The following is a 7,186-nucleotide window of genomic DNA, read 5'->3' on the forward strand; positions in this document are numbered from 1 at the left end:
CAAGAGGCAGTGGGTAAACACCTCAAACTCTCTTCCTTCAAGCAGACAGTTCTGTAAGGATAAATGGTTAAGAGAACTAAAAATGTTTAACCCAAAGAAGACTCACTAGAACTCAATAAGAATTGTTAAATATTTGAAAGGCACGCACAGAGAAGAATTCAATTAAATTTCTTCTATAAGATGCCACATGGAAGAATAAAGACTAAGAGGTAGAAAATGAATAAAATTTCAGTTCACTATTAAGTAAGAACTATAGTAATTCAAAGTTTTTAAAGTTAAGTTTCTAAGGCACATTTTTCATGTATAGGGACAGGTTCCTTAAAATCCTCTAAGGACTTCCACCTGCTTTTCTGACCAGGCACACAAGTCCTTCAGGATCTCCTTCTCCTGCCTTGGCTTCTGCTTTCCATCTCACCCTACCTACAACAAGCAATGGCAAACTATTTTCAATTCTTCTAACACACCAGGTTATTTAATCTCTCTGTCTTTCCACTATGCTGTTCTTTCTGCCCTTTCCACCTCACCATCCACTTGTTCTAGTAAACCTTACTCTGCGCGATGCAGATTGGGCATTTCTTCCTCTGTAAAACTTTGTCTGAACCCTGCTCCACCCCCACCACATCCACACACTAGTTAATTATTCTTTTCTCTGCTCTGTCTGCTTCTCTCACATTCTTATTTTTTTTCCATTATTGCTCACCCTGTAGTACACAGATCTGCTTGCATGTCTGTCAGTTCTACTAAACTGTGGGTTCCTTAAAATCAATGAGAGTAGCTTATTAATTTTCTGCCTGCATCACTTAGGAACGTCTCTGACACATAACAGACACTCAGTTATTTAAATAAATGAATGTAGGAAAGAGGAAAGATGGAAAGAAGGAAAGAAAGAAAGAGAGAGAAAGAGAGAGAGAAGAAAGAAGGAAGGAAGAAGAGGGGAGAAAGGGAGGGAAGAGGAAAGGAGGGAGGGAGGGAGGGAGGGAGGGAGGGAGGGAGGGAGGGAGGGAGGGAGGGAGGGAGGGAGGGAGGGAGGGAGGGAGGGAGGGAGGGAGGTTTTTGTGTGATAATATAAAGAGAACTGAATCATCCAGCATGGTTGTTCTGACTTACCCTTAAGCCTTCTCCCAACTCTGAGTGTCTGTGATTCTAAAAAAAAAATGCCAGCTGCTCAAGGCTAATTAGACTTATTTAAATGAAAATTAGTTTCAAATACCAGTCATCCTATAGTGAGGAAACTTTATCTCAAAATAAAAAGAAATTTTATGACCTGTTAACATCTTAAATGGTTGGATTACGCCACTCAAAGTTAGTAAGTGAAGATGCTAACATTTTATACCATTTAGTGCCTGCTTGGAAATAAATTGTAGCCACTGACTGTTTTAGAATAGAAATAAACCATGTGTGTGTGCTGATACGTGAACATATATGTGTGGGCATGTGCATACGTAGCTATGAGTAGTACACCATTGTATTCTCTAAATTGAAGCCACAGGTTAGCAAATCTTAACTCTATGATGAATAAAGTAAAATTGATCACTGTGTCTTAACCAAATCGTGAAGCTCTCATTTATTAACACCATTACATCACTGCGCTCTACCTCAGACCCAGCAGGACACTAAGACAGTTCTACTCTAATAGATAAACCCAGGCGATGGCTTCTACTTCTCATTGGCATCTTGGTTAAGGCGTCTCAAAGCTCTGGAAGATCATCTTAGGGACAGCTTTCCTGGCTCTCACTTCAGTCTCCGTTGGCATGAAGGCTACACCTAAGTCGGGGATCCACAATAACAAGAAGCTACCTTCTACCTTGCCCACATGTCCCACTAAAATTCTTTTTTTTTAAATCCTCACCTGAGGATGTTCTCACTGATTTTAGATAGAGAAGGAGAGAGGGAGAGAGAAACATTGATCGATTGCCTCCTATGCTTGCCCCAACTGGGACTCGAACCCAAAACCTTTTGGTGCACAGGAAGACACTCCAACCAACTGAGCCACCCGCCCAGGGCCCACTAAAATTCTTTTACCATCTCCACCAACCACCTATCATCTCTGAAGAGAATCCAGAGATGAGGTACAATTTTATTTTACCCTCAGCTTTGCTACTCTGGGCCTTTTCTGAATTGAGGCAAATCTGTGTTTCAATGTTGATGGTAATTATTAGAACTGTTCCTTGGCAAAAGATATGTGATGATATAAAGCTTGAACCTTTAGTAGTCCTCTTAGTGCTCTTTCTTCCTTCTAAGTTTCTCAGCGTTTAGTGGCCTTATAATTCTTCTTGGTTGACTAGGATCCCCCACAAGGACACTCTTCATTCTCTGGGGCACCCCATAATCCCTGTATCACCCACTCACCTGAAAACTAATATGTACTGAGAACTAGTCTTTTACCACATTTCAAAATGACTAGCTGGATAATCGAATTGATTAATCGTGGCGATCATGTTAATGGATAATATCAGCTAGGGTTGAATCATGACTCCACCACTTTCTTGCTGCGTGCCCTTGGGCAAGTCATTTAACTTTATTTTGCCTCAGTTTCCTCATCTGTAAAACAGAGATAATGAGAGCACCTGCCTTATAGGGCTGTTGTGAGAATTACACAAATTAATACATATAAAACGGTTAACATAGTACCTGGCATATAGTAAGTGCTCAATAAATATTAGCTATTAAAAATCATATTTTAGGGGGGAGTTTTGTGTTCGGTCAGAACTTCAGACCTTCTGGGAACCCCTTGGGAATGATTTTGCTAGCATATGTTTGAACACATATTTGGCCTGCTCCATGAAAACACCCCTGAAAACTAACTCACTCATCAATTTCCTAAAATCCTAGTGTCTTGCAAGAAGTTTTTACAAATGCCTTTGCCTTTTCTCTCTGGTTTCTCTCAAGTGATGACTCTTGGGCCGGTGGATTCTGACACCATAGCAGACACAACTGCATCCCTGCGCTTGTCCTTACACGTCTTGATGACTGGTATCAAAAATCGCAGGTACCAAAAAAGCATCAAAATAAAAAGCTTCTGCACAGCAAAAGAAACCATCAACCAAACAAAAAGGGAGCCCACTGTAGGGGAGAACATATCTGCCAAAGACACATCTGATAAAGGATTAATATACAAAATATATAAGGAACTCATCCAATTTAACAAAAGGAAGACAAACAATCCAATTAAAAAATGGGCAAAGGACCTAAATAGACACTTCTCCAAAGAGGACATACAGATGGCCAAAGGACATATGTCACTAGATCATTAGATCAAAGTCACTAATTTTCAAAGAGATGCAAATTAAAACCACAATGAGGTATCACTTCACACCTGTCAGAATGGCTCCATCAACAACTCAACCAACTACAAGTGCTGGCGAGGGTGTGGGGAAAAGGGAGCCCTAGGACACTGCTGGTGGGAATGCAGACTGGGGCAGCCACTATGGAAAACAGTATGGAGTTTCCTCAAAAGATTAAAAATTGACCTGTCATTTGACTCAGTGATCCCACTACTATGAATATATCCTAAGGAACCCCAAACATCAATCACAAAGAACTTATGCACCCCTATGTTCAGAGCAGCGCAACTTACAATAGCCAAGATCCGGAAACAGCCCAAGTGCCCATCAGTAGCTGAGTGGATAAAAAAGCTGTGGGACATTCACACCATGGAATACTACGCAGCTGTAAAGAAGGAGGATCTCGTACCCTTTGGCACAGCATGGAGGGAACTAGAGAGTATCATGCTAAGTGAAATAAGCCAGGCAGAGAGAGACAAGTACCATACGATCTCACTTATATGTGGAATATAATAAACAAAATAAACTGATGAACAAAGTGGATCCAGAGACAAAGAAACATGGAACAGACTGAAGGATCTCACAGGGAAAGTGGGGAGGGGGGAGGGGGTGGGGAGAGATTAATCAGGGAACTTATATGTTTATAAGCATAACCCATGGACACAGACATTGGTCTGGGGAAGGCCTGGGGGTGGGATGGGGGTGGGGTGGAGGGGATCGGTGGGGTTAAAAAGGGGACATCTGTAACAGTCTCAACAATAAAGATAAAGAAACATTAAAAAAAAAGAAGAAAGAAAAAAGAGATTAATATTTTTCTGAAAAGCAGAATAAAAAAGAGAGATATTCAAAGAATAATTGCAGGAACAACGTGTTATGACACAATGTAATGTTCTGAAAGTCATTATCCCTTTTCATAGAGATCATTTCAGTTATAGAAAGTGTGTGTTTTAAATATGTTGTAAGAGATTCAGACAAGTTTTTTTTATTGATTTTTGAGAGAGGGCGGGGGAGAGAAACATCCATCTGCCGTCCCACTCATTTATGTATTCATTAGTTGCTCCCTGTATGTGCCGAGACCTGGGGTCGAACCCACAACCTAGGTGTATCAGGATGACGTTCTGACCAATTGAGAGCTACCCGGCCAGGGCCAGACAAGTTTTTAAATATTGTTATCTCTGCAGTGACTTAGTTTCTAGACAAAATTGGCATCCTTTGAAAAGCTTGACTTTTTTTCTTCAGTTTCTTGCCTTTTTCATCAATGTGGCTGGGAAGAGAAACCTGTTGTATGAAGCCACAGACTGAAGGCAAAAACGAAAGATAGGAAGGAGGTTACATAATTTCATCTCGTAAAGCCAAGATAGGAGAGAGACCAAATCCTTCTCATCTCTTTGCTGCTGGTCCTTAAATTTGCCAGGGTAGAGCTCCATCTGCCTTCCTAACAGATGCCTGTTGAATGAGACTTCAGTTGGCTGCATGTGCTGGTCCAATTCTATTCTTTTGTTTAAAACATTCACAGTTTTTGCTTCTCTTTTTTTACACACCCATTATTTTCTATTTCAATTTCTTTTATTGAAATGTTAACTTTCTATGTCCTTTGCTCCCCTCCCAAACTCAGACAACAGCCCTTTGGAAGTTTCTTGAGCGACCACATATTGCCTGAGCGATTTCTGTCATGAGCTTAAGAGCACCATGCATAAGTCACTCCCTATTTTCTTCTCACTCCCTTTCAATTCAAAGTACATGCTCTCTCGGCAATACAGAGTGATACATTTCAACAGAGCACACTTTATAAAATGTCTTTTAGACCATTTTTATTTTATAGAGAGTATCAAATGTCCATGTCTTAAATATTGGCCCATTCTAGGTACCTCAGAATGGAGTTTATATAAAGCATGGTCCAAATAAAGTTATCTTAGTATGTCATGAAGTTAACTTAATGGTATTATCTTCAAATAAATGTTTCCATCTATCCTGTGCCCCAGACCATTTTCAATTATAAACAGTAAAGTAAAATTGAAATTGTCAAGTCCCATCAACAAGTGTTGATTAAGCATATCTCAGCTCTTTAAACCTACTATCAATTGTAATACTGAGAACATGTCTTTTCTTTCTTGATTTCTCTTCTTGTTATTGCCTTTCCACGTATCTTTGTGATTTATAATCTCTGAGCTATTGAGCTTCTGAACATGGCTACTAAAATAACCACAATGTTCAACTACATTGGGAGGAAAATCAAACTTTTTTCCCAAATGATTTTCAGAAATAAATGGCCAAGGGCAAAATTTGAAAGTTAAGCAAAATCCTATGTATTTCTAAACAATTTATTCTTTGAAAGTACAGAATAACTGCTTCATTATAAAACTAAGAAGAAGAATAGGTACGATTGATCCTCATTATTTTCAGATTCTGTATTTGGAAATTTGCCTCCCTTGTAAAATCGTAATTCAAAGCCCACACTCGCTGAGCATTTTCTGTCGTTTGTGGACATGCCCAGTGGTGAGAAATTGGAGGCACCGATGTGAAGGTTCCCAGCTGAAGTCAAATAGGGCAGCATTTGGCTTCTTTTTTCAGCTCTCATACTATCAACAAGTGTTCTTTTGGCATCGTCTTTGGTGCCAGGTTTTTCACAATTTTTGTGCTTTTTTGGGGGGGTATTTTGCTGTTTTAAATGACCCCCAAGCATAGTGTGAAAGTGCTGTCACATGTTTCTAAGCTCAAAAGACTGTGATGTGACTTACAAAGAAAACGCATGTGTTAGGTAGACATCATTCAGGTATAAGTTATAGTGATGTTGCCTCTGAATGTTAATAAACCTACAAAATATATTAAATAAGGTGTGTTTAAACATAAACACACATAAAACAGTGTTATGTATTGATCTGTTGATGAAAACATTGTGACCAGAGCCTAGCAGGAACCTAACCGTGCATTTCCCCTAGGAGCAGTGGTTTATAAAACATAACTATCATTCCTAAAACATAACTATGGAAAATATAACTACCACAAATAACAACAATCAATTGTATTTTAAATCCAGATTTAGTTAGAACTGCCAAAGAATCAGCTACGCAAATAGATTAACAAAGTATCTTTCTATGTCAAGATCACTGGGTCGTATGCCTCTGGACTTTTCCATAAAAGGAGTACTGAAATAAAGAATTCCCTGTTTCCAAACAATACAGATGTCTTTGTTCAGCAAATACATCTCTAAGAATGCTTAAAGAGAACACTAGAAGATCCTTAGTTACCTTTTTTTTTTCATGAAGAATATCTTTATTACATTGTCAGCTGATTCAAATCCATCGATACATTGTCAGCTGGTCTTTGCTTGGAATCAAGTCCTTTGATCTTCCAATACTGCTTTAACCACCTCTTGGTGTCTCAGCTAAAAAACGCCTGTCCCACGTCCCCCTGGAGCTCGGCCGCAGGTCCCTGCTGCTGCTGAGATTGCCTCAGGTGGAGCTGACGGTCTTGGCTGCCCAGTGAGGCCACCCTGCGTTTCACTTGGACCTCCACCTCTGGTGCCTGGCGGTGTGTAGCCTGTCCCAGGAGCAAGCAGTTGCCGGCCTGCTCCATCGGGCCGCCGGCCACTCCTCATACCAGGGCTTCAGGCATCTCCAGTGGCCACTCAGCTCTTCTTAGCGACTTTATCAGGTTAACACAGCAACAGTGAACATGTGTGATCAGGAGGCCAAAATTACAATTGTCAAGATACATAACTCCATAGAGTGAAACAAATTGCTTCAAGTCAGGCAGCAGAGGGATTTTTCTCTCTGTCTAGTTTTCTAAAATGCGTATAACATGCTGCATGAGCTAAATGAGGCCAAACGAAAGCACAGCTAGGTGTGATTTTGTTGGGGGCAGTGAGGTGTTTGGTTGTCGTTGGTTCACATTTGAAGCCA

At 40.2% G+C, this 7,186-nt stretch overlaps 1 pseudogene; it reads right to left on the reverse strand.

The window, feature by feature from the left end:
- Positions 1–6,646: 6,646 nt before the first annotated feature.
- Positions 6,647–6,860, reverse strand: LOC107524019 (SNRPN upstream reading frame protein pseudogene; annotated as a pseudogene).
- Positions 6,861–7,186: the final 326 nt, after the last annotated feature.

This window comes from Miniopterus natalensis, chromosome X, assembly GCF_054644295.1.
Source record: "Miniopterus natalensis isolate mMinNat1 chromosome X, mMinNat1.hap1, whole genome shotgun sequence".
Taxonomy (NCBI): domain Eukaryota; kingdom Metazoa; phylum Chordata; class Mammalia; order Chiroptera; family Miniopteridae; genus Miniopterus; species Miniopterus natalensis.